General features: G+C 38.7%; 2 pseudogenes; both read right to left on the bottom strand.

The window, feature by feature from the left end:
• Nucleotides 1-507: 507 nt before the first annotated feature.
• LOC143671761 (olfactory receptor 11H6-like) lies at nucleotides 508-1,417 on the bottom strand (annotated as a pseudogene).
• Nucleotides 1,418-5,844: 4,427 nt separating this feature from the next.
• The window catches only part of LOC143671760 (tetratricopeptide repeat protein 14-like), a 33,345-nt pseudogene continuing 16,754 nt past the window's right edge, over nucleotides 5,845-22,435 (bottom strand).

Below are 22,435 nucleotides of genomic sequence, written 5' to 3'. Positions count from 1 at the left end.
TTAGAGTGGAACAGTGACTAGCTTTCTTAGGACTTGAGAGATTCTTCTGATAATTGGAGAGACAGATGATCTAAGGAATAATAGAAAGCAATGTATAGTAGCAGGAAGGTGCACAACCCCCAAGGAGAGGTATAGTGAAGGCATTGCTAGGCAGAAAATGAGGCCTATGAGTATATGTGCATGCATATCACAAAGACTGTGATGACATGAAGCTGTCAGTGCAAGCCTGCATCTTTCCAATTTTCCCCTAAAAGGCATTTACATATGGTAGTATAGCCTGAGAGAGTCACATTTATCTTGCAAAACGTAATCTTATCATACAGGGATTAATCTGGATGTCCCAAGAGCATTAGGTTGTAAGATCTGCCCTGCATTGCTGGCTATTACAGTGAATGGAGAGAAGAGAAATGGTCTGAACACCCATTAACTCAGCCTGGTCACCTGGCCTCCTTCACAGAAGCCCAAGTTGCTCTGAGAAAAGGGACTCCTTAGGGATGGTAAGGACCATTAGATCCTCTTCACATATGCTGACCAACTTGTAAGACTTCTCACTGCTATTTTAACATTCCTGCTTCTCAAGAAGGTTTTTGATGGGCTTGATCACAGGGTGACTACAGTGTAGCATAGGGAAAAAATCTTGTTAAGTGGAGAAGCCTGTGCTGTTGTGAGAATGGCACACACTGTCCCCAGTGTTCCATAGTACAGGGTGACCACAATGAGGTGGGAGGAGTAGGTGGAGAAGGCTTTCCTGCAGCTGATGGGATCCTGAGGACACCAACAACAATGTGGGTATAGGAGGCAACAGCAAGGAAGAAGGGCCCCATGGTGACAAAGGAGATCAGCTGGAAAGTGGTTCTTCCCACTGTCTTAGAGTCATAGCAGGCCAGCTTCAGCATGGGGACTAGATCACAGAAGAAGTGGTCAACTTCATAGGCTGCATAGAAAGGCATTTGGAAAGTCATGGTGACCATGATTACAAGGGTTATGAACCCACCCAGACAAGAACCACCTGCAAGCAGGATACATGTGTGAAGCTTTATGAGAGTTGGGTACCAGAGAGGGCTGCAGCGAGCAAGGTAGCAGTCATAAGATATGGCTGCCAGCAGAAGGCATTCAACTACTGCCATGGAACAGAAAAAGTAAAACTGGGCCACACAGCCCATAAAGGAAATCATCTCAGGGCCTGAGAGGAAAGTTTGCAGCATCGTGGGGGCAATGGAAGTGGTATACCAGATCTCAGGGTAGGAGACATTGAACAAAAATAAATACATGGAGGTTTGGAGGCTATCATTGATGGAAATCACTGTAAGAATGAGAATGTTCACAAGCAAGGTCACTGTATAGATTCCCAGAAAGATCCCCCCGCAAAAAAACAAAACCATAACTCATGGAGTTCCCCAAATTCCAGGAGAATTTTTTTTTTTGGTAGTGTTCATATTATCCATAATTGTGAGAGTCAGGTATCAGACCTGAGAAAAAGAAAGAATATGGCCAATTGGAGAGAGAATCATGTTGCTGGAGGAGAGCAATAGTACCAAAATTCCATACAGTAATCAATCCAAAGGTCCTGTCTTTTCTCTTCTGTAATGCATTTTTGGTTTTGTTCTACTAGGTGTATTTACTATCTGCTGATAGTTGTAGCAGAATCATGACTATGCACTGCAGAATGAACAGAGAGAGTGCCTTCTCTGCTATTTTCTACTCTTTCTCTCGACATATGGGTAATGAATCCACCTGTGGGAGCTTCACAGTGGGTAGCAGGCACATTCAAACTGTGGACATGACCCAGAAGCTTCTCTGAACTTAATATTCTCTGAACTTCTGAAATTCAGCTTTTCGGAGTCAATTGAAATGGGAAATCCAAATCCTAAAATGACACTGGAATTCAGACCATTCTATGTCCCACTGAATCTCCAAATCAGAATGGGTTTCACCAGGAAAGTTATTGGAGGACAATTCAGAGCTATTGATCTTAAAGTACCTTAAGACAAATAAGAGTTTCTGCCAGATTCTGGGGATGAGTAGTTGATTGTTTCCAAGGCATCAAATTCCTATGGAAATGGGGGGAAATGTATGTAAAGTTATTCACTTGAAATGTTAGAGAAAAATAATGTTCCATCCTTCATAAATGAAAATGACATTCCTGACTCAGAGGCAGTAGGATGTGCATTTAGAGTTATTTTTTTCCAACAGCAGAGATGGGTTTAGCAGTGAGTCATAGACGCATCTCCCCCTTCACCTCAAGCCCCCTGTGGTGCTTAAGGACTGATATTTGTGAGATATCTGGTCTTAGTGCCTGGGCTGTGATCGGATTAGTAATCAATCTGGTTTGTGGTCTAAATTGAGTTTAAGCCTGAGGGAAGAGTTAGGAGCTTGGCTCAGTTGGTGTTCTAGGTAAAAGGCTCAGTCTGTGGCTAAGGAATAAAGCTATCTTTGCTGCTTTGCTTTAGGTAATAGCAATGTGTCTCTAAAAAGCGACAGTTAAGGCATATTTTTTAAAATGAAATCTTATTTTAAATCCACACAGGTAACTGGCTATTCAAAGGAATCTTACTGAGAATGTGTTTGTGAAGTGAAAGAATGCCTCCATAATTATCCTTTGTGCCAATCTGACCTTGTGTAAAGGAAGGCCTACCTTGAATGGATATTTGGGGTGTCTAAGGGGGTATTGAATATGATTACAGTATATAAGTAAAATCAATCAGAAACCAGGGCTGTCCCTGGGTGTGACAGCTGCATCCTAATTGGGGGATTAAACTGCAGTGTCCTATTATCATTTTACCTTGTCTTTTGAGACTGCCAGCTAGCATTCAGAATTGACATTATCATTAGATATTTATCATTCAATCCCAAGTCTCATTAATTAATAATGGAATAAAATTGATTTTCCCTTTTGGCCTACACACATTCTCCTTGAAACTTCCAAATTCAGATGCACACCAACCTCCCTAAATCTTCTTTCATCTTCTCTTTTCATGTGGGAAGTAGAGATTCATGCTGACTCAAAATGGAGGCTTCAGCTTCGGGCTCCATTCATTTATTCATTGGCTGAATATTTTTGGATACCTACTATATGTCATATATTGGACTAGGCAGACATAAAGGATAAAACCAAGCACAGGAAAGACATGGGCTCAAAGTTCCCACAGCTTACACTATAGTGGTGGAGATAGACATTAAGCAGATGGTTTTACAAATAACTTTAAAATTACTATTGTGATAATCGCTGCCAAGGAGAAACTAGGGTCCTGATTCAAAGAATACATATGAGGAGAAGCAACATAATTAGGCAAGATCTCTCTGTAGAGGACATATTTAAGCTGAGATATGGTGGAAAAAGAGTAGCATCTATGAGAAGAATCAAGAAGGAGGTATAGACAGACAGCATATACAAAGGCCCTGAATGGGACAAACACCTGGATCACTGCAAGAACGAAAAAAAGCAAGCAAACAATAAAAAAACAAACAGTGTGGTTGGAAGGGAGCAGGTGAGGGAGATGAGGGGAAGGTAAGGCAGTAGAAGTTGACATGCTCTGATTTAAAATGTGGGAAGATCGCTCAGGCTTCTAGAAGAAGAACGGATTGTAAAGAGCTAAGAGGGAAAGCAGTAAAACCAGACTAGAGATGGTGGATTGGATCAAGTCGGGATGGAGTAAAGCGGAGGCATTTTGGATTTTTTTTTTTACATAGTAGAATTGACATATCTTTGTGCACTTTTTCTGTATGCATATTGCACTTCAAGAAAAAAGTTTTATTTAATATAATGGCATATGCTACAGATGAATGGCTTTGGAAGAGGGCATGATTGAAAGGAAGAAATTAAAGACAAATCCCAGGTTTTTGCTTGCTTCCTTCCTTCCTCTTGCCTTTCTTTTTGTCATATCCAGTAGATTACAATCCATTACTGGGATGACTATTTCAGTCCTCACATGAATCTGCAACCTGGTAACAAACAGAACCCCAGTCATGAAAGACAGAGTTTTCGCTGTGACCACAGAACATGCTCTTAAGCACAGTCTCACAAATTCTTGCCCTTGGTCTCAAAAGGGAAAAGGGAAAGAGAGTCTTACAGTTTGTGTAACCTTCACTTACCCTGTAGCAAATGTTCAAACCCCAGTCTTAGCAACACATATCAGGAACATCTTTATTGTTACAAAGCACAAGAAAGCACAATTAGATGGGGACTGTTATATTCACTTCAAGGTGAGTAAGAGCCTCTGCAAAACCTTCATTAATGGCAGTTGAACTACCCAGAGCTTTATATTGTCTGAGATTCATCTTTATTCTGTTTTGCTCCATTTTGCGTTTGTGTGAGAGAGACAGATGGCATTAAAATGAGCTCAGTCAAGAAAACAATTTTCAGGGGATGTCCTGGGGTCCAAATACATTCAGTCCTACACTTTGTCTCTTCTCCATCTTTATTTATAGCTCTGGCCAATCAGAACTAATGCTCCGAATGATGGCCTGAGGCTCTGAAAGATCCTCAATCAGTAACGAGTGGTTCAAGTGCATCATTATACTTGATTTACTAAGTTGGGACAGTGGACTCAGATATCTTAACAGGTTTTTTAAAGCAATAACAGTGGAAAAGAGCTTTGTTCTTAACCTCCAGTTACCAGCAAATCTAATTAACCATATCCCCCTCTACTCTTTTCCCCTCGTATTCCCTTAATCAGGATTTGCCTTGATGTTAATTCTCCTATGTTATTGTAATCACCAAAAGGTGTTCATTAGCATGGAAAGCTGTTTGATGGAGACTGTAAAATAAAACCCCAAAATCCCACCTCCCCCCACAACATCCAAGGTGTTACTGAAGCAAAAGCACAACCATAAAACTGAAAGTGTAGCAGCGTAAGTAGAGAGTGAGTGACTAGTCACAGAAGCCCACACTTATCTATTCTATATTCAATCTAGGGAAATTTCTTGGAAAAGGGGGAAGTAAGGAGGAATCAGAAGAGCAGCTGAAGATTGATTGCTGGAAGGAGACGTGCACACCTTGATAAGGAGAACCATGATCTGGTTGTACTGATCAGGAACCCAGGGCTTTCCCTACCAATCCTCACTCTAACCATTCAAAAAGTAACAACACATAACACTCAAATCTGCTCTTAGATCATTATTTCCCCCAAAGTACAAACGGTTGATATCAGGGATAATTGTTTCATGATAGAAATCAGAGGTAGCTGGTGATGACAGAAATTCATCTTGGTACCCAAAGTCTCACTATTTAAATCATATCTTGTTCTTGCTCTAAAAAAAATATTAGCCTGCTCCTGGAAGTGATTACTGAGAGAGGCCAACCTGGTGAGCAAGAAAATTACTCAGAGACAGGCTCTTTGAAAGGGCAAAGAAGAAAATAAACTCTTATTTTGTGCTATATTAGTTCTTCTATCAGTTGAATTTTATTATTAACTTTAAGAATAGTGCTTTTTTTTTACAAGTGCTCAATTAACAAATTTTATAACCAGCAGGAAGGATAAGGTAGATATAGAAATTCTCATACATCATTATACAGTGAAGAAACAATACTTTCAGAGAATTCTCTTCAGGTAAATCAACAGTTGGGGTAAGAAATACTGTTCATAAACACACGTATGGATAGTAAAAAAAATCAGGCTGTGAAAAAGGGATGTACAACAGAAATAATTGGAGATCAGCAAAAAGGCATTTGCTCTCTGCAATCTCAACAAAAAATAATTTTAGGAGTAGAGACTTTTGAACTTGACTATTGCTATCTAAGACACAATTTTTAATAATTGTCCTTAGCGTAATGGTGTTGATATCCTTGGCATATTAATTTTTGGCTTATTTCCTTTTCCTTTCTCAAATTTAGCAAATTTTGAGTTAAAATTTTTTAACCCCAATTTCTGATTGCTCTTTGTTGTTTAGTTCATCTTCTACTGTAACATCTGTTTTAATATCCTTCCCATAATTGTCTTCCATTTCATAGTCTCCTTGATTTGTGTTTAGTTGATATCTTTGCTCATGTCTACAAAAATCATGTGATCCAGAGTAAGTATATATTTCATATTTATCAACTGAATTCCAAGGGTAGCTTGAGTGTGTTGGTGAAATGTACTGCCTAAGTGAAACTTGCTCCCACCTCCTATAGTGGTCTTGTTTTTTTAATAAAGTAAACAGATAGAAAGTGTTTTGAATACACATTGAGAGAACACTGTCCGGAGGACATAGAAGAGGATAGCAATGGACAAAGCAGGAAGCAAAAGTAAAAGTATGAGGCCAAGCCCCCCAGTCAATAACCATGACTGGGAGTAAAATAAAACCTCAAAATTCCACCTCCCCCCACAACATCCAAGATGTTGGATGGGAGTCCTGGCTCATGAAAACATTATTGGAATTTGGTTTCCAGGTTCTTGGCCATGCCACGGGAAAGAATTCAAGGGCACAGCACAGCATAAAGCAAGCAGATAGAAAGTTTATTGAATACGCATGTGAGAGAACATGTGGGCACTCTCACAAAGACAGAGGTGAGAAAGGCGAGAGGCCCTGTATATCATTTGCAAGTCTTCTATAATCATAAATTTTTATCTTGGCATCTGAATTCCTACAGAAAGAATCTGAGGAATCTTTTACTGGAAAAATGCCTTTCTGATTTATATGGCTTTCTGTTTTGCTACCACGTACCTGAGTTTTATAGCTATTGTAAAAATCTCTTGGATCATCAGATCTACCTCCAAAATTGTCTGGAATTTCAAGTGAAGATGAAAAGACAGGATATCTTTCTTTCTCTTTTACTTGTGTTTTTTGATATGATAACTGATCTTGCTTTTCCAAAAATTTTTCCACTACTCGATTTTGGTGAAGAAAAGATGCTTAAGAATTGATTGGAAGTGGATAATACTCATCTTTTCTACTCTAATCTATCTGATTTGAAGATGCTGTAGACAAATGCCTTCTGTAACTGTGAGAAGACTGAATGGTTTCTCTACCATAATGTATGTCTTCTGTGATCAGTAGAGGATGATGAAGGAGAAACTGATTTATCAGTAGAAGAAACGCTTGAAGAGGAAGAAGATGATTTTTTCTTTTCTTTTTTAACCTCTTCTCTTTTAAGAGCATATGCAACTTTATTCCACTTGTTTCTATTTTAATTTCTTCTTTTCTTCTTTTTCAGCTTGCTTCTTAATTGCAAAGATTTCTGCCTATATTTGTGAAGTTTCTACAAAGCATCCTCTGCATCTTTAAAGGTCTTATCCAAAACCACAACTTCCTTATAGTAACTTTCAGCATTTAAAAATGTTTCTGCTTCTTCTAGCTGCCTGCTTCTTTCTACAGGTGTCCGGCAGAGGTATTTTCTTGCATTCCTGTGTCTTGGACAGAACCAACTTCCAATGCAAGCTCAAAATCTTTTATTGCTTTGTTCAGACTTCCTTTTGTTGCATATAATGCTCCACGAGCTACAAAGCTTCCACATTTTATCTATTTCCAGAGCCTTATTGTATTCATTCATTGCATCCACAAGGTGTCCAACCTTAAAACAATGACGTCCAGTCTTCGCACATTTTAAAGTTGAAGATGTAGATTGTTGCTTTTTTAATGCAGAAGCAAAGTCATCTTCAGAAAAAGTTTTGCTTTATAGGCCTCTTATCAAAGAGGTGAATTAGATTAATATATTCCTAGGTTTCCAGAAGGAATTCAACTAATGCTGGAGTAACAAATCCCAAAGAACTCTGCATGATCTTTTCATAGAACTCCAAAAAATTGCTATAGTTCTATATTCCTCCTGTGGTACAAAGGAAGCTCCTCAGAACTAATTACACCTAACCTAATCCAAGACATCTGTGGCAGAAGAGATGAGCCTCATAAAGATACAGCAAGCTTTTTATGATATCTGTCAATATCCTTGATTCCAGCTCAAATGATGTCACTAACTTGGTAATACAATAAAGTATCCCCGTGGTCAATGTGAGAAGGCATGTCTCTGAATGGGTAAAGAGCTATGATTTCTCAGTAGGATATATCTCTGATGATGCCATTGCCTAAGCAGATTAATACCATGAAAAACCCAAATTCCTGAATGGAACGAATTCTTCCAATCACTATATCACCTGCTTAATATCTCAGAAAAACAGCTCTTCTAGGCCAAACTAGGGTATCTCTGTGAAGTGCTCTAAAGGTGGCATGCTAGTATAATGATTTTCATTGTCTTCATTAACTTCAGAACTTGCAGGTGCATCTGATTTCCAGGAAAGTGCAAAGACCAGATCCGCTATTTTTGGAAATGAACTCTGTATCTAAATATTGTCAACTTAGAGACAAAATCTGCCCTATAACTGCTGCTGGGACAGTGGGCCCTGGAAAGGCTAGGCCAGAGACTCCAGCAGGCTTAGGAAATGAAGATTGTCCTGCTGTTCCCTTCGTAGCAGGGACAGCAGTGATGGCCCATGGCAACTCAGCAACTTCAGCAGAAGGTCCTGGTCCAGTGGCTAGAAGATGCTAGACCTGAGGACCAGTTGGCTGCTAACTCATCCGTTTTGCATCCACTACTTCAGCCTGTTGTTCCCATAGGCTGAAAAACAGCCTGGAGGCCTCTGGAAGCACATAGCACCGTCTTATCTGGTTGCCTCCTGCAAGTGTTCCTAAAAGCTGCGCTTTTCTTGAATAATTCAAGTTTGTGACTTGCAGAAGAAAAATTTAGAAAATTGCTTCCTTTTCCATTGAACACAACTTGTGAAACATTGTGGACAGCTCATCTTTCAAAGGAACTATACACTGATGCAAAAAAACCCCTTGGTGTCCAGGGAAAGATTTTGTTATTTGTTTTTTGCACCTTGAGACTTGAGACAGACATTATTGAAACCTGGAGACAGGCATTACTGAGATGACTGAGACAGACATTACCGAGACTCAGAAACAGACTAGGAGATAGGCATTATTGAGACCTGGTGGCAGATATTTCTAATTCAACTATATTCTTTGTTACCAAATACTTATTTTTCCTGTTCTGCTTCATTTGTTAACATGCCAGGCAGTGAAACAGGCCAGGGAGTGCCTTGGGCCAAATGATATGTGATGTGTCATTATGTGAAATACCTAGCCTACACGTGAAGGCAATAATTATGCAGATAAGTCACGCAAAGAATAACACACTCATGTCTAGATATTTTATATAAAAAGTTTGGAGTCTAAATAATCTGGATAAGTATTCAAACTTCATCATTTACTCTACAAATATAGACTCCAATTATGGGCTATAATTTATAGAAAAAATGTGAAATTGATTGAATTTTTAAAAATGCAGTCAATAAACTGTTCTGGAGAAAACAAATTACCTACACAATGTCAAATACCTGGTTTATTGAGGAGTTTAATTTTAACCTGTTATATTTTCCTAATTGGCTTCTTATGTTCATGTTGTCCTCTGAGTCAAGAAATAGTATTTGCTAGACTCTATATGTTCTCTCCATTTCCTTACATCCATGAAAACTGAAATATCCTGAGCCAGCATTCTAATACTTATCTATTCAGTCTTATGGTGCTAGTTAGACTTCTGAATATGGGGGGGGGACTTACTTTCTTGTATCTTTCCATCTCCAGGTGCTTGGTCTGATGATGGAGAAAACCTTACCGCCACCACATGCTGCTCTTTAATCTTCACCCTGTTGCATTCAAGGACTCTATCTGTCATCAATCATATTTTCTTTCTGAAACATTTTGCTCCTAGATAACACTTCTTCCCTGATGGTGACAAATTTACAGCTGTGTGGAAGCTGCAATAATCACAGTAACTAGGGTTAATGGTATCTTTGGTCTGTAGAGGATTTATCATGTTATGGGAAAGTAGTAAATTGCAGTGGTAAAGAGTATGGACTTTAGTATCAGACAGACATGAGTACGAGTTCTGACCCCACCACATTCTATCTATGTGTCCCTGAGCAAGTAACTTAATCTCTTTGTGCTTCAGTTTGTTAAATTGTAAAATAGATAATAATTATAATAATATAGCTACTTATTGTGCTACGAAGAGGACTGAATGAGATAATTCATATAAATCGTTGGCAAGGTACAGAGCATTCTGTAAATGCTCAATCTCACTCCTGTTTTACAAAGTTGTGTTTGTATACCTTTACTCTTAAGTTGTTTCATGTTTAGGCTCACTCATGAGATTGTATGTTTGGAAAGAAGGTGCAATTTTGTAATTCTTCTATTTCTCTCAAATATCTTCCGCATAGCAAGTACAAGAAATGAATGCCCAGTTAAATCTTAGTGAATGTTTATTGACATACTTGTTTTTCCCATTCCAGCTAAAATATGAAAGTTCTTTTTTGGATTAGTGCTGGTAGAGATTCAGTTAGATTTTTTTCCCTTTCATTACCTGTTTCCTCCCCAAAAGGTCTGATCACCACTACCCCATGGCCTGGATGCTTTGTTCATCCTGACAGAAACTAAGGTTCTGCCTTCAAGAATGTTCTTATTCTAACTGCGCAACTTAATATCCTGCCTTAGCTTCCTCCCATTAGGGAGTCAGGTCCTATCTGCTCAATACATTGTTACGAAAATTAATTCCCTTAAGCCTGTCTCCCAAGGGTAATATTTTCTTCCTCTTGTGGGAATTGTTAAATAATAAAATGATAGAGAACATCTAGGATGTCTCTCCCCAAGAAATTTCTCACTAAACCCTGAGCTCTGGAGTTTGCAAGTTCAGAGGAGCTGATTAAAACTCTAAAAGCCAAACTTCTTTGTTGTGATAAGCAGAGTCAGCCAACAGCAACACTGGGGTATTGGGAAAAGTTTGTCTGCAATTACATTTTCTCTGTCATTTTGCATCCCATTCCACCTTAGGTGATCCCAGTTTCTTATTGTCTCTGAAAACTTTTCCTCTCTCTTTGTTTTAGTTTCACAGAGTGCTCAAGCAAATACTGTGTAATGAGTTGGGTAAAACAATGGGAATTTATTCACTCATGGTTTTGAAGTTAAAAGAAAGTTTAAGTCAAGGCATCATTAAGGCCATGCTTTCCTTCCAAGGACTGTGGTGGTCTATGGCTCACTGCCAATGATACTTGGTTTTTGGCTCTTCTGTCACATGGAAATGTATATGGTGGACTTTCCTTGCCTCTCTGTTCTCTTCTGGGTTCCACTGAATTTCAGCTTCTTCTTCTGTGGCTTTCTCTCTGTCTTTTTTCTGTTTGAGTTTCTTTCTGCCTACAAATGATTCCCGTAATAGGATATAGGTTCATTCTGATTAAGACAGGCCACACCTTAACTGAAATAACCTCATCAAAAGGTCCTACTTAAAGTGGAGTCACATGCACAGAATTGAATTAGATTTAAAAACATGCTTTTCTGGGAGTGCATCCAGCTTCAAACTACCACACTCTTTAATTTGTAGTTCAACACACGATCATTTTTAAGAAGCTCACTTATTTAAAAATTGAATATACACCTGTGGTGGAAATCATTGCATATATTAGGTGCTTAATATTTGTTGAATAAATAAAATAAAAATCCAAATATATAATTTTTTCTTCTTGAATATGTTCAGTAATGAATCAACAGCTAAAAATAGTGATTCCAAACTCTCATCTCCCCACTACCATACTTAGTTCAATACTCCTAGGAGTCCCTTCTAAAATGTCAGCCTTGTATTTCAGGCTTTGATTTGTAGTTAAATTTCTTGAACTCAGTATGAATTTGGGATCTTTTGAATGAGGAGCTACTGCACTGAGTATTAAGGAAGAGTTTACTGAACAAATTACTACTGTAAACAAAGTTGCAGGTGTTGTGCTTAATCTCCACATGAGAACTGAACATACCTATCTGACTCAATATTGTTGATTACAAATAATTCATGTGTACTTATTAAAGCAAATACCTCACATTTTTTACAAGCTTTTAAAGCTGTAACTTCAGTTTATTGAATACACCGAAGAGGAAAAAAACTGTATTTTAGATTTCAGTCAGAAAATATTATTGAATACCTGCTCTCTATATAATGTTACACTATGGATATATCTTGAATGTATAATAGGTGAGAGTCTTCAAAAAGCCTTTATCTTTTCACTTTTGTGAAAATGTATAAGGGGAGCTTTCTAATCAAAGAAGACCTGTAGCAAAGTTTGGAAGAGAGGAATATTTGTAATATGACTACTTGTATGGTTCCTAATGTCTCTGTTTGCTAAATTTAGATTTTTTTTTAGTAGATTTTCTCAAAGTGAGTACACCTTTAGTTTATACTGGCTTTTTGTTCCCAACTATTATAATTTGATGACATGGGACCTTAGATTTCAATGGGCTTCAGATAGCAGGCATCAGGGAAACATCTACTACTACACCTCTAAAATTGCTTAGGTAAAAAAAAAATCAAAGAATATACTTTTTTCCAGTACAGTGTAGCTTCTTTCTCTAAGCAAGGCATTAAGATCAAAAGTTGGTTTCATTCATTCTATAATGCATCCTTGGGGAAACTCACTAGACGCATTTTTTTCAGAGCCTTTCTCGTCTCTTTGTTCCTTTGATTGAGAGGATTCAATCTGGGGGTGATCACAGGGTAGAGAAGACAAAACGTGAGGGTCCCAGAGATAATGCCTACACCGAGGACTCAAGAGTAAATAGGGCAGGTAGAGAAAGCACGCTGACTCTCAGTGGTGCTGGGGCATCTCATGATGGGAGTGACAGTGTGGACACTTGATACTAGAGTCTACAGGAAAGGGCTCATGCCCACAGTGCAAGTGGTAAGAAAAAAGGAGGCACCTGGAGTAGAGGCATTGGTTTACACAGGGGTTGGAGCGCAGTGGAATGGAAAGAGTAATTACTTTCAACCTGGAGAGAGGCCTCAAATCCCAGCTTGGCCTTTTAGTAGTTGGGTGGCTTGCGCAAGTTGCTTAAGCTCAATACAGTTCAGCTACCTCATCTGTAAAATGGGAACAGTAATTATAAGGATGCCATGTAGTTGAAATGCAGGTGCTTTGTATGCAAAGTGTCTACTAAAATAAGTGCTCAAAAATAGTTAGATCCTTCCCTCTCCCCTCTCTTTTCTGGTTGTTTTGATGAAAAATGAAAAAAAAAAAGATGATGGACTTTATTTAATGCAAAGAAAGGCAGCTGGAGTGCAAGAGTGATGATGAGGATAGGAGTCAGGGGCTGAGATAACCAAGATTTCTCAGCAAGTGGCATGTAAAGCTGAAATTTCATAAAAACCCCACTTAGTAGGCTGTACATTCCTTGGGAGCAAAGTGTCAACCATATCTTATTTATCTCTGTATTTACACAGTTTGCTGAATGGTCTAATATTCTGAGGACACCAGATAAGCTTATAGGCGATCCCACAGTTGTCATTACTTTGTGTTTAGCACGAATTTAAAAAGTTTGGGTTAGGCAATCTTCAAGAGCCAAAGACTGTTATTGATTTATAGTGGTGCTTTGGTTTACTACTGCCGCCAGAATGCAATATACCAGAAATGGATTGACTTTTACAAAGGGATCTATTAAGTCACAAGTTACAGTTCTAACGCCATGAAAATGCCTAAATTAAGGCATCATGAAGAAGATACTTCATTCAAGAAAGGCTGATCACTTCCAGGGTTTCCCTGTTACATGGGAAGACAAATAGTGATGTCTGCTGGCCCTTTGCTCCCGAGTTTCATTGCTTTCAACTCCTGGTTCCAGCGGCCTCCTCTCTGAGTTTCTGTCTGTCTCCAAGCATCTGAACTCTCTGCTCCCTATGCTGGCTCTGTGCTCTCTGTCCATGAGCTTTTATCAGGACTCCAGTAAACTAATTAAGACCCACTTGAATGGGCAGGGTCACATCTCCATGGAAATAATTTAATAAAAAGGTCCCACCCTCAATTGGGTGGCTCACATTTCCACAGACAAATAAAAAAAATCCCACCCAAACAATAGATCTGCCCCCACAAGACTGGATTAGGATCGAAAGAACATGGCTTTTCTGGGGTACATAACAGTTTTCAACCAGCACAAGTGGTGATTAGTATCTGGGCAGGCTAGTAAGTGCCATTACATAAAGGAGTCTAATTTCCTGCTCTGTATTTTTATCACAGCTTTTAGATGGAGAATTGGATCATAAGTTTAATGAACCCCACTTATAAGAATTTGTAATAGATAGGAGGTGGTTTTCATCAAAGCCTAAAGTAGTGAAGACAAAGGGACAAAATCTGAGGTTGTCATAGGAACCTCTTTCCTTTAAAAGGCCATCAAGAGGATTAGATAATGACCATAAGACACACTGACAAGACTAAGGACCAAGTAGCCAGGAGAATATGATGTAAAAGAAAATGTGTGGGAGTAAGAAACAGGGAAAAAGAAAAATAAAAGAAAGAAGAGGTTGCTAGTGCCACCATTAGCAACTTTAGTCAGCCTATCATCGTGGGTTGCTGATCTCTGAGTTCTCTCCAGCTTCTCTTCTTGCCATTTGAACATGTATTTTTTAGACATAGTCAGTCAAGATACATTAACTGAGTGCCTATTCTGTATCAGGTATTATTTGGTAAGTACTGTGGGTGATATAAACAACACAGCTAGAATGGAATGGAGCTTTCAGTTTGGCACAGAAAATAGAGATTTTTATTCCAAGGTAGGATGAAAAATGCCAAGAGAGGGGTCCAAGAAAATTACTAGAGCTAGAGGAAGCTGCAAAGGTTTCCCAGAGTGGGTACTGTTTGGGTTGGGCCTTGAAGAGTACAAAGGACTACAGTAGGTGAAGGATGGGAGAGGACATTCAAGGTAGAATGAATGGATTGAGCAAAGGGACAGAGGAGGCAGGTATCATTTTAATTAAATGATAGCAAATTCACTCTCTCTTTTTCTCTCTCTCTTTCATTTTCTACATGTCAGGCCCATGTTAAACATTCTATATACATTATCTCATGCAATCCTTATAGCAGCCCTATGAGGCAGTATTCCATTATTATCCCAGTTTTAGAGAGGAGCAACTGAAGTCACAAAGTCTACATAATTTGTCCAATATCACTCAACTATTTGGTGTCAGAACTGAGTGTCTAACTCAAGCCAATATGAATCCATATTCCATATATGCAATGAATGCCTACACTATTTTATGTCAGTTCATGGGAACAAGAGAAAACATAATGTGGCTGGATCACAGCGTATGTGGAAAGGAGGAATGAGAGAGGAAGTTGGAAAAGCAGCTGCAGCCAAAATGTGAAGAATCTTTACCTGGCAGCCAAAGGAGGGAGGTTTCAATCCTGTAAACAACAGGAAACCATTGGATGTTTTAAAGTAGAGGTGTGACAGTCAAAGTGGTGCATTAAGAAGATTAATCTGTCAGCAGTGTGTAGGATAGATGGGAGAGAGGAGACTGGAAGTAGTTAAGAAACTATTGCAATATAATAGTTCAGGAATAAGGTAGTATATTAAGCACTTGAACTAAGAAAACTAATGCCAAAATGGACACAGGAGAGACATTGTGAAGAGAAAATAAATGGAAATCTGTGAATAATTGGATGTAGGGAGTGAGAGAGATAAGGGACATTGACCTTTAGAGCCTTTGTGAATAGATGAATGGTGATGCTAGTGAAAGTGTCGTGGGACTGCTACCTGGACAGATGTTTGGGCTTAAGATAGAAATTGGGAGAAATCTCTCAAAAGTGATCCATGCACCCATGAGATCAACTTGGTGAGAGAGGAAGGCCAAGGGCAAAAGCCTGGAGGATGTCTCCATTGAGTTGATATGACAAGGAGGAAAATAAGTAATGGTGATAGGTAAGAGAGACCAGAGAGGGAGGGAACAGGAATTTGTGAAAAAGGGATTTTAGGAAGTTTGAATGATCAACATCATAAGTGTGGTGGAAGGGTCAAAGGGAAAGAAGGATGAGAAAATACTATTGATTTGGTGATGAAAAGTATCTTTAGTAATCTGCAAATAGAAGTTCTAGCACAGAGCCAAATTTCAGGGGGTGAATAAGGGAAACAGCATAGATAACAAATTGGAGAAAGGGAATGTAGAGAATTTTTGTGGTGAAATTAAAGGGGCAGAAGAGACATGTAAAGAGTTCTAGTGCTGTTGAAAGATCTTCTTAGGATAGGGATGACCTTAGCACAGTTGTAAACTGAAGGGAAGAGCAAGGATGTAAGGATTAAAGATGTGGGATGAGTACAGAGGTGATAGTCACTAGAACAATGCTGTGACAAAGATGAGAAGGGGTAATATCAAGAGCTACATGGAATGTTTGCTTTGGTAAATGTGGGGTGGTCTCTTCTTTGGATAGTGAAAAGAGAGTAAAGAGGCATTTGGAAGACCAGAAACATTTGGAGATGGAGATAAGGGTATGAAACTAGAAACATCTGAATTTTCAATGAAAGAAGTTCATGGGCCATGCACTGACAGTTTTTGGTGTTGCCAGTAGATTATCTGCAGAAAAGAAGAGGAATGGGCATGAGACTGAGAGTTTTAAGAGTTTGCGTCCTCAGCGTCCGGCACAATGTCTTGCATTTGGGAGGTGCTCAATAAGTACTGTTTGAATAATCAAGTTTAGTCTGGCTCCACAATCAATGATCTTTCTCTTTCATAAGTAGTAGATGGTGTTTTCATGCTTTGAAGTTTTTTTGCTTTATAAAAGAAGTCGAATTACAGAACAATCATGTATAATGTACAGTTTTCCTATACACCAACACACCACCAACACCCTGCATTGCTGGGAAACATTTGTTAAAATTGATACCAGCACATTTTTATAATTGTACTATTAATTAAAGTCAATGGCTTAATTTAGGGTTCATGGTGCAGTGTAGCTCCACAGATTTTTTTAAAATGTTTTATTCTGTTACCATATATACAATCTAACATTCTCCCCTTTTAATCACATTCATATATATATTCCATTGCCACTAATTACATATACATTGTCATGTTACCATCTTCACCATCCATTACCAAAACATTTCCATCATTGCAAATAGGAACCCTGTACATTTTAAGGCTAAACTTTCCATTCCCTATACCTACCTTGTCCTCTGTTAACTTATTACTAGATTCTGACTCTGTGAGTTTGCTTATTCTAATTGTTTCAAATCAGTGAGATCATACAATATTTGCCCGTTTATGACTTTCTTATTTTATACAGCATGATGATGTCCTCAAGCTTCATCCATGTCGTCCATTATATCAGTACTTCATTTCATTTTATGGCTGAATAATATTCCATTGTATGTGTATATCATATTTATCTGTTCAGTTGATGGAAACTTGGCTTGCTTCCATCTTTTGGCATTTGTGAGAAATGTCACTATAAAAATCAGTGTGCAAATGTCTGTTCAAATTCCTATTTTCAGTCCTTTGGGGCATATATCAAGCAGTGAGCTGCCTGGGTCAGATGGCATTTCGGTACTTCTCTTTCTGAGACAGCCAAATTGTCTTTCACCGTGGCTGCCCCATTTTCCATACCCACCAGCAGTGAATGAGTGTTCCTAAATCTCTGCATCCTCTCACACTTGTTATTCCTTTTATTTAAAAAAAAATAGCGGCCACTCTAATTTTTGTGAAATGGTATCTTACTGCGGTTTTGATTTGCATTTCTTGGTGGCTAATGATGTTGAGCATGTTTTCTGGACATTTGTATATCTTCCTTGTAGAGATGTCTGTTCAAATCTTTTACCATTTTTAATTCAATTGTCTGTCTTTTTGTTGTTAAGTTGAAGGATTTCTTTATGTATTCTGGATTTTGAAACTTTGCCAGATATATGGTTTCCAAATATTTTCTCTCATTGTGGAGGTTGGCATTTTACTTTCATGATAAAAATCTTCCAGTGCCAAAAGGTGTTAACTTTCATGAGGTCCCATGTATCAATTTTTCTCATTTTCTACTTGTGTTTTGGGAGCTAAGTCTAAGAAACTATCACCTAATAAAAGGTCCTGAAGATGCTTCCCTATGTTTTCTTTTAAGATATTGATATTTGTAGATCATATATTTAGGTATTTAATTCACGTTAAGTTGAATTTTTGTATATGGAGTGAGGTAGGGGTCCTTTTTCTTCTACTTCTTCTTCTTTTTTCTTTGCAATGCAGGTCCTATCTTCCTAGCACCATTTCTTGAAGCAACTGTTCTTTCCCAATTGAGTAGCATTTGCCCCTTTTGAAAAATCAGTTGGCCATATATGTGAGTACTGATTTCTGATCTCTCAATTTTATTCCATTGTTCTGTATGTCTGTCCTTGTGCCAGTACCAGGATGTTTTGATAACTCAGGCTTTATAATAAGTTTTAAGAATGAGACATGTGAGTCCTCCAATTTCATTCTTCTCTTTCAAGATTGCTTGGGCTAGATTTAGTCCTAGATATTTGTTTCTTTCATTTACTATTGAGAATGAAATTTTTTTCGTGATTTCTTGTTCCAATTGTTCTTGGCTTGTGTATAAAAACATTATTTCTTTTTGGGCACTGATGTTGTACCCTGCCACTTTGCTGAATTCATTTATTAGCTCAAGCTTTGCTGTGGATTTTCTAAGATTTTCTGTATATAGGGTCATGGCACCATGGGATCAACAATTCCATCCTGACCAAAAAGTGGAAAAGAATTGTAACTGATAAAGTACCTGTGGCAGAGAGAGCTCAAATAGAGTCAAGAGGCTACTCTAGAGGTTGCTCTTACTCAAGCTTCAGTTAGACATTGCTACCTATCATAATTTGCCAAATTTCAACCAGGATGATTCCAGCCAATCCTAAAGAACACCTACAGCAATATGTAAGATTCCCAAGGGTTCCATGCACTAGAGTAACTTTCCAGAAGCCTACAATCTCCAGATGGGTCCCTGGACTAGATAAGTCCTGAAACTTAGAGGGCCCCTCTCCAGAACATCAGATAGTTCCATCTCTTTACTCCATATTATTGACAGACTCTTCCCACATGAAAAGTTTAGCTTGGCCATAGCCCAAACACCCTTAAAGAGAGTGATAGAAAATCAGAGATGATGGTGGAGTTATACAGAGAAGATAGTATTTAACAAATGAATATGATTGCTGAATCACTAAATTGATAACTCTTTTAGTCTCCAGTATCTTAGAGCAGCTAGAAGTAAAAAACCTAAAATTGTGGAATTATAACCCATGTAAAATTCTGAAATATGTTTTACAACTAATTGTGGTGCTGTGCATTGAAATTTATTGCTTTTTGTATATATGTTATTTTTCACAAAAAAAGAAAAAAGGCAATTTTGATGATAAAAAAATTTTTATGCCTTCTAGCCTCCTGTATTCTGGAAAAGCTAGAAGGAAAAATCTGAGAGGATCATATGCAGCCCATGAGAAACTCTGGGATCTGTCCTGTAACTATTTGTTGAAGAGTGCTTTGAAAACTGTTGCTTTTTTATTTCTTTGCTTTGTATTTATGTTATATTATACAATACAAATGCTAAAAAAAACACTAATTCTTTTTGGGTGTTGATCTTGTACCCTGCCACTTTGATGAATTCATTTGTTAGCTTACACTTTGCTGTGCATTTTTCAAGATTTTCTGTTTATAGGGTCATATCATCTGCAAATAGAGAAATTTCACTTCTCCTTTTTCAACTTGAATGCCTTTTATTACTTTTTCTTGCTTAATTGATCTGGCAATAACTTCTAGTACAAACTTGAATAACAGTGGTGACAGTGGGCATCCTTTTCTTATACCTGATTTTAGAGGGAAAACTTTCAGTCTTTCACCATTGAGTAGAATTTCAGCTGTGGGCTTTTCAAATATGCCCTTTATCATATTGAGGAAGTTTCCTTCTATTTCTAGTGTCCCAAGTGGTATTAAAAAGCAGAGGTACTGGATTTTGTCAAAGGCATTTTCTGAATCAATTGAGGTTGTCATCTGTGTTTATGTTCCTTCATTAATTGATTTTATTATATTGAACCATCCTTGCATACCAGGGATAAATCCCGCTTGATAATGGTGTATAATTCTTTTAATATGCTGTTGTATTTGGTTTATTAGCATTTTGGTGAGGATTTTTGTATCTATACTCATAAGAGATATTAATCTATAGCTTTCTTTTCTTGTGGTACTTTTATCTGTTTTTGGGATGAGGGTTATGTTGAGCTTGTAGAATTACTTAGAGTGTACCCTACTCTTCACTAGTTTGGAAGAATTTGAACAGAATTGGAGTTTAGTTCTCTAAAGATTTAGTAGAATTCACTTGGGAAGATGTGCCAGTTTGAAGGTTTGTGTACCCCGGAAAAGCCATGTCATTTAATCCTTATCAACATTGTAGGGTGGAAATCCTTTTGATTAGATTATCCCCACAGAGGTAGCCCTCTCAGCTGTGGGTCTGGGTTTTTAATGAGATAATCTCCATGAAGATGTGGCATGCCTGATTGTGGGTGTGGTTTTTTGTTTAGATGGAGATGTGATTCTGCCCATTCAGGGTGGGCTTTGATTAGTTTTCTGGAGTCATTTACAAAAGGAAATATTTTGGGAGAAGCTCAGAGCAGATGCAGATGCTTGGAGAACAGTTGACTCAGAGCTGACAAAGACATGAATGTTTGGAGGTGGTTGGGGTGCCAACAGAGAGCGTGGATACCCAGACATGGGCAAAGCCCAGCAGACATTGCCATATGTCTTTCCATGAGATGTTAAGCAAACCGGAACCCAGATTTGTGCTCTAGAGGAGCTAAGTAAAGGCCCACAGACACTTAGAGGGGAAACAAGAGGAAACAGAGGCTGAAAACAATGAAGCCCAGGGGCAAGGTGCCAGCAGATGCCAGCCATGTGCCTTTCCAGTTGGCAGAGGATTTCCTGACCAATCGACCTTCTTGAGCCAAGGTAGCTTCTCATGGATGCCTTAGTTTGGACGTTTTTATAGCCCTAGAACTGTGAACTTGCAACTTAATAAATTCCTTTTTTAAAAGCCATTCCATTTCTAGTATATTCCATTCTGCTAGTTTAAGAAATGATACAGAAGCCACTTGGTCATGGGCTTTTATTTTTGGGGGGGAGGTTTTTATTACTGAGTCAATGTCTTTAATAGTAATTGGCTTGTTGAGATTTCTGATTTCTTCTTTAGTTAATGAAGCTCATTTGTGTAGTTCTAAGAATTTTTCCTTTTCACCTGGCTTATCTACTATATTGGCATGCAATTTTTCATTGTATCATCTTACAGTCCTTTTTATTTCAACAGGATTAGTAGTAATGTCCCACTTTTGATTTCCTATTTTAATTATTTGTATAGTCTTTATTTCTTCATCAGTCTAGCTAAAGGTTTGTCAAATTTATTGACCTTTTCAGCAAACCAACTTTTGGTTTTTTTTATTCTTTCTATTATTATTTTCTATTTCATTTATTTATGCTTTAATTTTTGTTATTTCTTTCCTTCTCTTCACATTTAGCTTTTTTGTTCCTCTTTTCTACTTCTTACAGTTTTGAGCTCAGGTTTCTGATTTGAAGTCTTACTCCTTTTTTAATATAAACATTGAGAGCTATAAATTTCCATCTCAGCAGTGCCTGCACAACATCTGGTAACATCAAGATGTTTTTTCATTTCTTTTCTGATTTTCTCTTCGGCCAATTTGTTGTTTAAGAGTAGTTGAAAATTATAGGAAGATGGCCGACTACAGTACCTTAAGAATAGCCCTGCTCTATGGAAAAGTTAGAGAAGGAACAGGAGGGCGACTGAATTGGCAATTCGGGAGTGTGGCTGACCTGGGAGAGCTTTCTGCACCACACGTGGCAGCTCTGTTTGCAGAGGCTGAGGAACTGATAGGCAGAAAACTGGAGCTTGGTGGGGAGGCATGGAGGTGCAGCACCCATGGGAGTGCACGGACAGGAACATGGGACTAAGAAGTAAGTCAGGCCATGTTCCTTGGGCACACCACCCTCACTAGTGCAGACTCGTGACCGGCGACTCACCCCACACCCCCCACACTTGAATCCTGTCACCCATTCCTATTCCCCACACTTCAGGCACCTCCAACCCTCCAGCCCCTAGTGCATGTACCTGCCCCATACCTCCACCTCAAGCAAAGCCCAACTCACCCCTCCTGCAACCCTCCTAAGCACTACCTCCCCCTCCCTGTTCCCTGCAGGCTGTTGCCAGTTCATAAAGGTTGTGGGCACTAATCTCCATACCTAAGCTACCCCTGCTCCCTGTCCATAGTGTACAGCCTTACCCCATGGTCCCTAAGGTCAGCACATAGGTTTAGGGCACTCCCAGGCCCATGCATGCACACAGCCCTCCAAACAAGTCATTCAGCTCTGGGAACCACACTTTACAGCAGTCCTAGAACCACGCATGAGTCCAACCCTCAGCTTCACTTTCCAGCTCTGAGAAAGTGCTGACCTGTGCAGCTAGGTCACATCTGCCCCCAATTCATGAAGGTGTAATGCCAACCTATTGCCACAGCTCTATGTATGTGAACAAAGGGCCCCGTGCCTTAGAACAGTGCACAAGAGCCCCAAGACCAGTGCACCTGCATAGCTACATCCTCCCTGGCTACTGGGTGCCCACGTTCATAAACATTAGTA

Source organism: Tamandua tetradactyla, chromosome X (genome assembly GCF_023851605.1).
Source record: "Tamandua tetradactyla isolate mTamTet1 chromosome X, mTamTet1.pri, whole genome shotgun sequence".
Classification (NCBI taxonomy): domain Eukaryota; kingdom Metazoa; phylum Chordata; class Mammalia; order Pilosa; family Myrmecophagidae; genus Tamandua; species Tamandua tetradactyla.
Note: the sequence above shows the minus strand (reverse complement) of the source record. Positions and strands in the feature narration are given on the sequence as shown.